A 9,597-nucleotide genomic window follows, 5' to 3' on the forward strand; every position below is an offset into this window, starting at 1 on the left:
TGCTTACAAATTCAAGATGCCACTCATGATTAGCATGAAAGTTGTAATTGCAATTAAGTTGCATTTTTTGTATGATATGGATGATCTCTGTCACAAATCACACGATGATGAATTTACAGAATTAAAATATGTAACTTGAGAATAGCCTACAAGCTGTCATGGTTTTCACAATCCAAGATGGTCACCAATTACTTTAAGATATCAGACACATATTTAAGATGGGCTAGTTACAGTAAATGTAGCTCAGCAAACTCAGATTTCCCCCCTCGAAATTCCTTTTCACAATTTATTTTGTGCCTTGCCCATTTGCCAATCAGCATCGAATCTGGGCCAGACTTGGCCAATCAGGATTGAATCTAGCTGGACTTGGCCAATCAGGATGGGTTCCATTTAAAGTAAGCCACCTTGCCTAATGTACCTTGCCTTGGTGTTGCAACTGCTCTGCCTACAACCAAAAAGCATTGCAGATGGTGGTGAAAACTGTCCAATGCATCACCGGTTCCTCACTCCCCTCCATCGAGGCCATCCAGGGCAAGCGATGCTTGCGTAAGGCACGCAGCATCATCAAAGACTGTTCCCACCTCAACCATAGACTGTTCAACCCACTCCCCTCGGGGAGGCGTTACAGGCCTCTCCGCAACCGAACCAGCAGCTTCAGAGGAAGCTTCTTTCCTGCGGCTGTCACCCTATTGAACTCTAGCTCTGCATTCCGGTGACAACCAACCAACCGCCCCCAACCCCGCCTCCCTCGCCCCGCCTGATGCCGCCTTGCCTGTGCCTGTTGAGGTGTCTAACGACCATGGCAACCTTGACAGGGACAACAACCCCCACCCCCCCAAACAATTGCACTATCCCATCCCACCCATAGTGTTCTATTTATTTACAAATGTACTGTATTTACACACACACCACACACAAAGAAAAAAACAAAACACACACACACACACACACACACACACACACACACACACACACACACACACACACACACACACACAAACACACACACATAAGGGGAGGAGGGAAATAAAGGGAGGGATGATGCAGGACTTATACTTATACTTATCCATAGCCATATTCTACTGCTCTTCATACTATTCACCCTGCACATACACGCACTCTCACTACTCTTATAATGCTACTGTTTCTGCACTACGATGGTACTGTTACCACACTGCACATAGCTGTACATACTGTACATATCTGTTTATATGGTTCATACTGAATATCCATATTTGTTCAATTTTTCTTATAATATATTCTGTTAATACACTGCATGTATCTATGTTATTCTTACTAGTATTATAATGGTACTGCTACTACATTGCACATATCTGTTGTTCATACATTGTTCACATTACATAGCCATATTTATTCTGCTCGTATAAGGTAACTGCTAATACACACATTTATATTTAATTTATATTACTCTAAACCACCTTCTGTAAACCAACTGTATAGCCTACTACTGTATACACTGCACTATATTTCTATATATCTATACCTATCTATACTTTGTATATCACTTTGCACTTTTCTGCTTTTTTGCACTTCTGGTTAGACGCAAACTGCATTTTGTTGTCTTTGTACTTGTACTCTGCACAATGATAATAAAGTGGAATCTAATCTAATCTAATAACTCAATGTCGCCTTTGGCTTCGCAGCATGCGTCTGCCAACACTTTGTCCTGGCGGAAATACATCATCTGAGACCTACAGTACTGTCTACGAGACGAACTAAACAAGCTCTGGTTGTGAGCAAAAGATGGCAGACTGTACTGCATTTGGTTGTTGCAATGAAAGGAATTTGAAAAGTAAAGAGCAAGGAAATACAAGGAATCACATTTCACATGTGAGAAGCTGTTTACATAGAAGAGGCCTACTACATATTATATAATAATGATTTTACTCCACGTAAATAGTATTGAATAATCAATTTTTACATGTAGTTTATCTACCATCAAATATAAAACTGCATCCATACCCATCAGTTGAGCAATGTATGTGTTTAAGGCTTTATAGTCCAAAACTCCTGCAGCTTGTAATTACACTCCTGACAGATCGTGACAGCAGCATGCTTGTGAAAATGCCGCCCTTGTGGTCCATACTCACACAAAGGATGAGCGGCGAGGACTCACTGAGGTGAAGTGGTGATGGGGTGAAAACAAGCAAGCAAACATGGATTTTGGTGGAGAGTGCAGTAGCCTCTGGCAGTTAGTGATGGGCAAATGAAGCTTTGGTGAACCACTAAACCACAGCAGTGTGAAGCTAGCAACACTAATGAAAAAATCCAATATGGCTGCCACATGTAGATTTTTCAACATAAAAGTCCTTACCCAAACCAGTATATGTAACCAAAAATATTGGTTTGCTAAGGACTTTTATGTTGAAAAATGTATGTGTGGCAGCCATCTTTTTGCTTTTCAGCTAGTGTCGCTAGGTTCACACTGCTGTGGTTCAGTGGTTCACCAAAGCTTCATTTGCCCATCACTACTGGCAGTCAGGTGAAACCCGGTCCTGGGCCTGGTTGCCATGGGAGGAGGCGGTGGGTGGGTGGGGGTCTGAGCGCAGCTGGGTTGGTGAGGGAGGACGAAGTCTTGGTCGTCGAGCGGCAACGTGGGCGAGTTCAGTGGGATGCGCTGACGGAGAAGCGGGAGCTGTTCTGCAGGGCAGCAGGGATCGGAGGGCTGCTCCATCTCTCTGAGTAGACAGTGTTAGCTGCTGCTGCATCTCTCTGAGTGGACAGTGTTAGCTGCTGCTGCATCTCTCTGAGTGGACAGTGTTAGCTACAGGTGTGTCTCTCTGAGTGGACAGTGTTCGCCACATGTGTGTCTCTCTGAGTGGACAGTGTTAGCTGCTGCTGCGTCTCTCTGAGTGGACAGTGTTAGCCACAGGTGCGTATCTCTGAGTGGACAGTGTTCGCCACAGGAGCGTCTCTCTGAGTGGACAGTGTTAGCCACAGGAGCGTCTCTCTGAGTGGACAGCGTTAGCCACAGGTGCCTGGGACAACCCAACGCCCAAGCTCTTCATCATCCGCAGTGCAAAGTGGAGATAGTGGGTGGGCAGGGCCAGGCTTTATGTGTGCGGCGGATTGACATTTCGGTCGAATCTGGTACCTAAAATAAAAATCTCTATTGGAGAATGAATGGGGTTTTGGGACATTGAAATATAAATGTAGACCGGTTGGAGTGATGTTAACATTCTGATTTATCCCCAGATGAATTCCTAAGGAAGAGGGCAATGGCAGTGAGGAGGGCATTACTGTGACTGGCAGTGAGGAGGGCATTAATGTGACTGGCAGTGAGGAGGGCATTACTGTGACTGGCAGTGAGGAGGGCATTACTGTACTCTGACTGGTAGTGAGGAGGGCATTACTGTGACTGGCAGTGAGGAGGGCATTACTGTACTGTGACTGGCAGTGAGGAGGGCATTACTGTGACTGGCAGTGAGGAGAGCATTACTGTGACTGGCAGTGAGGAGGGCATTACTGTGACTGGCAGTGAGGAGGGCATTACTGTACTGTGACTGGTAGTGAGGAGGGCATTACTGTGACTGGCAGTGAGGAGGGCATTACTGTGACTGGCAGTGAGGAGGGCATTACTGGGCCCTCCACTTTCTCATTCCGACATTTTTTCATTGGATGTGTTGAACTTGAATTGCACAGCCTCAAATCTCAAAATGTACACCTTATCTGTCTATGTTTTCTGATTTAAATTCAGTTTTCATGTAATATTAACCATTGTAATGGTCTTCGTGTCCACAACATTTCAGGTAAGTAGGCTACAAATTAATGTTCTCTCTGTGTATTTATTTCCATTTCAAATCTGCAGATGCGCCAAGGAACACCTCAGTATCAGTCAGTCCCTCTGGTGATATAGAAGAGGGCAGTGCAGTGACTCTGACCTGCAGCAGTGATGCCAACCCACCAGTGCACAACTACACCTGGTACAGAAGGAAGAATGAGTCAGAATCCACATGGATCAGACAAAGACAAACGTACAGCATCACTAACGTCAGTACTGAGCACAGTGGGCTTTACTACTGTAAGGCAGAGAACAAACATGGAGCCAGCCAATCCAATACAACATTTCTGGATGTGTTCTGTGAGTACTGTGAGATGCTACTAGACTGTTTCGGGAATTAAATACACAATCAGAGCGCATAACTCATGTTTATCTAAAAACAAATTACAGCTGATCAGGCACCACTGGGACCAACATCTCTAAATTTTCCCTTTTGTCACTGTTAAAATCTTCTAAAAAAATCCAGGCATGAAATCAAATGTATTTTGGAGTACATAACATGATGTTGTAATCAGTCTCATACAAGTTTATTGATCAGATGGAGATTGTATTCAATATATTAATGTATTCTAATCTCATTGAAATGTATTAATATTCCTTGTAAACTAGACTCCCCCAGGATGACCTCAGCATCACTCACCCCTCTCCACTGGACCTTCAGGAGGGCCATGGCGACTCAGTGACTCTGACCTGCAGCAGTGATGCTAACCCACCAGTGCACAACTAACACCTGGTACACAGGAAGACTGGAGATGAAACAGCTCTTCTGGGCACAGGGAGGATGCCCAACCTCACCAGCAACCTCACCCCTGGTGTGGATGGACTTACTCTCACTGTGATGCTAACCCAAATAAGGTCGCTCTGGAAGAACTCAACCAACCTCGTTCCTGGTCAGGATCCTTATGCCAGGTCCAGAGCAGTTTTTTTTTAACTTTCATTTCACATTTTTTCTCAGCATAGTTATGCTTTTGGCACTGGACTTTGATGTTGAGAAGAAATACCACTTGAGATGTTAATTTCATAGTTGTTTCATTTCAGAAGTTGTTTCATACAAAACAATAGAAATGTCAATTGTGCATGTATGAAAGTATATTTGCTTATATATACGTTGATTTGCAACAACATAATGTTTAGCTTTGAACAAATGAGCTGTTCGAAATTCTAACATTATTCAAAGGTGTCTATCATTTTGCAGTATTTTTCATAATGTTTAATACATTTGGTATTGACATCTTTACTGTCGTTGCTCTCTGTTTTTATAAAGCGTGTGCGTGCGTGCGTGCATGCATGCGTGTGTGTCTGTGTGGCAGCTTGGTGGTGAACCGCGGGCGCTTTCGAACGGCACCTTAATGGACGCCAAGCCGGGCCTTTTGAACACTAATAAGCCATGTCATAATAACCCGCAAAACCCAGCTCGATACCCTTTCTGTCCTGTTCTGTTCTGCTTCTCTTTTTTCCGGTGCTTAACGGAGCTTCTCGGGAGATGGGCCAATGGCTTTGGCTGTTGGTCATGCGGCGGTCTGCTCAATGTTGACGTGATGACCACACGCGCCACACTGGATACACCACTCGGACCGCAGAAGTGATGTCATGCTGGCTCTGTGGTCGTATCGGAGAAGGGGCTGATGGGAGCGAAGCGTGTAAGTTAAGCTGTGGCGGTGGGTTATCTGCGCTCAGGACATTGGTCACTTGCCGGTCCTGATTGAGTTAGACGTAAGGAAAGGTCACCCCCCGTTGCTCTTAGCCACCATCGCTAATGATAATTGAAGGCCCTGATTGGTGATTGTTGGTTATCGGTTCACTGGTGACCTCACCTGTTTAGGTCAAAGCCTGTGTTCTAAGTGCTTGGCCAACCTCACTTCAGAAGACACTGAAGTCCTTGAGGCTTAGGGGTTACTAAACTTATAGAGACCACCAATAAAAAAACGAACCACCATAAGCATACCGCATTGTGTCTCTTTTTTTTTGTGCTAATATCCCAAGGAGTCGTTAAATACTTTAGTTCTTTCTTTTAATTGAACATTTAGAATTTCTAAGCGTAAAACCTTTGTCACACCCCTGGTACACAAACCTTTTGATCTTCAGAAGTCCTTCAGGGGTCACTTCACCACTTTCATCTGTTAAGCGGTGAATGAAGAAGAGTCTGATCGTGAAAAGGACTCTTACATTATAGCATCACTTTCCTTTTAAAGCTCTGCAATGGCTATTTGATATGTCATTTTTATATGTTCTCTCTCTCCGTTCTTAATGCTATACCTGTTCTATATGTTCTCTCTCCGCTCTTAATGTTATACCTGTTCTATATGTTCTCTCTCCGCTCTTAATGTTATACCTGTTCTATGTTCTCTCTCTCCGTTTTAATGTTATACCTTGTTCTATATGTTCTCTCTCTCTCCTCTCTCTCTCTCTCAGTTCTTAATGTTATACCTGTTCTATATATTCTCTCTCTCTCTCCATTCTTAATGCTATACCTGTTCTATATTCTCTCTCTCTCTCCATTCTTAATGCTATACCTGTTCTATATTCTCTCTCTCTCTCCATTCTTAATGCTATACCTGTTCTATATATTCTCTCTCTCTCTCAGTTCTTAATGTTATACCTGTTCTATGTTCTCTCTCTCCGTTTTAATGTTATACCTGTTCTATATATTCTCTCTCTCTCTCAGTTCTTAATGTTATACCTGTTCTATGTTCTCTCTCTCCGTTCTTAATATTATACCTGTCTCTCTCTCTCCGTTCTTAATGTTATACCTGTTCTATATGTTCTCTCTCTCTCTCTCGTTGCCATGTTATACCTGTTCTATATGTTCTCTCTCTCTCTCCGTTCTTAATGCTATACCTGTTATTCTATATGTTCTCTCTCTCTCTCTCTCTCCTGTTCTTAATGTTATAATCTGTTCTATATGTTCTCTCTCCCGTTCTTAATGTTATACCTGTTCTATATATGTTCTCTCTCTCTCCGTTCTTAATGTTATACCTGTTCTATATGTTCTCTCTCTCTCTCCCGTTCTTAATGTTATACCTGTTCTATATGTTCTCTCTCTCTCGTTCTTAATGTTATACCTGTTCTATATGTTCTCTCTCTCTCTCTCGTTCTTAATGTTATACCTGTTCTATATGTTCTCTCTCTCTCTCTCTCTCTCCGTTCTTAATGTTATACCTGTTCTATATGTTCTCTCTCTCTCTCCGTTCTTAATGTTATACCTGTTCTATATGTTCTCTCTCTCTCTCCGTTCTTAATGTTATACCTGTTCTATATGTTCTCTCTCTCTCTCCGTTCTTAATGTTATACCTGTTCTATATGTTCTCTCTCTCTCTCCGTTCTTAATGTTATACCTGTTCTATATGTTCTCTCTCTCTCTCTAATGTTATACCTGTTCTATATGTTCTCTCTCTCTCTCTCCCGTTCTTAATGTTATACCTGTTCTATATGTTCTCTCTCTCTCTCCGTTCTTAATGTTATACCTGTTCTATATGTTCTCTCTCTCTCTCTCCGTTCTTAATGTTATACCTGTTCTATATGTTCTCTCTCTCTCTTTTTCTTAATGTTATACCTGTTCTATATGTTCTCTCTCTCTCTCTCCGTTCTTAATGCTATACCTGTTCTATATGTTCTCTCTCTCTCCGTTCTTAATGTTATACCTGTTCTATATGTTCTCTCTCTCTCCGTTCTTAATGTTATACCTGTTCTATATGTTCTCTCTCTCTCTCCGTTCTTAATGTTATACCTGTTCTATATGTTCTCTCTCTCTCCGTTCTAATCTATACCTGTTCTATATGTTCTTATACCTGTTCTATATGTTCTCTCTCTCTCCGTTTCTTATATATACCTGTTCTATATGTTCTCTCTCTCTCTCGTTCTTAATGTTATACCTGTTCTATATGTTCTCTCTCTCCGTTCTTAATGTTATACCTGTTCTATATGTTCTCTCTCTCTCTCCGTTCTTAATGTTATACCTGTTCTATATGTTCTCTCTCTCTCTCTCCGTTCTTAATGTTATACCTGTTCTATATGTTCTCTCTCTCTCTCCGTTCTTAATGTTATACATGTTCTATATGTTCTCTCTCTCTCTCTCCGTTCTTAATGTTATACCTGTTCTATATGTTCTCTCTCTCTCTCCATTCTTAATGCTATACCTGTTCTATATGTCTCTCTCTCTCTCTCTCTCTCTCTCTCTCCGTTCTTAATGTTATACCTGTTCTATATGTTCTCTCTCTCTCCGTTCTTAATGTTATACCTGTTCTATATGTTCTCTCTCTCTCTCTCCGTTCTTAATGTTATACCTGTTCTATATGTTCTCTCTCTCTCTCTCGTTCTTAATGCTATACCTGTTCTATATGTTCTCTCTCTCTCTCCGTTCTTAATGCTATACCTGTTCTATATGTTCTCTCTCTCCGTTCTTAATGTTATACCTGTTCTATATGTTCTCTCTCTCTCTCTCCCCTGCCAGTTTTCTGTGCTCTCTCTTTCTCTGTCAGTCTTTCTCTTGGTTTCTCTTGTCCTTGCTCACTTTTGCCACTCTGGGGCTATTTTTTTACTTACATTAATGATTGTTCCTCCGTCTCCCCCCTCCCACACTCTTCCTCCTGTAAACTAGGTCCTCTTTTCCTTGCATAGCCTTGACCCATCTGGCTCTTCTTCCTCTTCTCTCTCGCCTCTAATTTCTACCACCTCCTCCCTCATTTTTTATCTTCCCTAAGTCCTGTCTTTCTCTCTCTGTCCTGTTTCACACACACACTCTCTCTCTCTCTCTCTCTCTCTCTCTCTCTCTCTCTCTCTCTCTCTCTCTCTTTCTTTCTCTCTCTCTCTCTCTCTCTCTCTCTCTCTCAATTCAACTTTCAATTCATGGTTGCTTTACTAGCATGACTGTAGGTACAGTGTTGCCAAAGCACAATTAAAACAGCATCTCTCTCTGGGCCAGTCATTTGCGCTTGTTTCAGATGTCTTAAAACATGGTGCAATATGGTATGAACAGACTGCACGTGAGTGAACATGAGCACATTTTGACTGCCACAGGAGCGCTGCATCATGGCAACTGCATTATCGCTCTGCGTGATGCCATCTTATTAGCATGTATTGTATATCCTGTTCGCTAACAATTTGATTCCTTTTAATGTCCTCCACAGTTGATGCCTTTCAACTGCGCTGGTGATTGAATGCTACCATTTTGTTGTGGACACCGTAAATTATGTTTTTCGCCAACTGCGAGATGAGCTTCAGGTTTGCTAAATCGAATGTAAAAAGAAAAGGTACAGCGTGTGGTTTCTGCGGAGTGGCAATGGTGAACACAGCGTAAAACAGCGCCAATATCGGTGCATCTGCCTGTCTCTTTCTGTCTTACTTTGTTTGTGTCTCTCCCAATCAGTCCTCTTGCAGTCCTTCTGCCCCTCTTTCTTAAGTCTTTTCCGTCTTTCTTTTGTTCTCTCTTTCGTTCTTTCATTCTATCTCTCTCTCTCTCTCTCTCTCTCTCTCTCTCTCTCTCTCTCTGTATCTCTCTTTTTGCCTCTCTTTCTTTCGGTCTGTCTGCATTGTTGTATCTCTCTCTCTCTCTCTCTCTCTCTCTCTCTCTCTCTCTCTCTCTCTCTCTCTCTCTCTAGTGTGCTATATAAATAAATATGACTTGACTATAGCAAAAAGACTCCTTCTGGACTCCTGCAGTTGTAGGCTTTATTTTGGGCACATTGACTGGGCTAGTAGCTGGAGCTCTGATAGGAGTTGCCCTTAAGAGAGGGTGAGTTGTTCTGTTCTGATATTGTCATGGCCCTGCCCTGCCTGCCTCCTCTTCCTGCCTGTGT

Source organism: Alosa alosa, chromosome 7 (assembly GCF_017589495.1).
Source record: "Alosa alosa isolate M-15738 ecotype Scorff River chromosome 7, AALO_Geno_1.1, whole genome shotgun sequence".
Lineage (NCBI taxonomy): Eukaryota > Metazoa > Chordata > Actinopteri > Clupeiformes > Clupeidae > Alosa > Alosa alosa.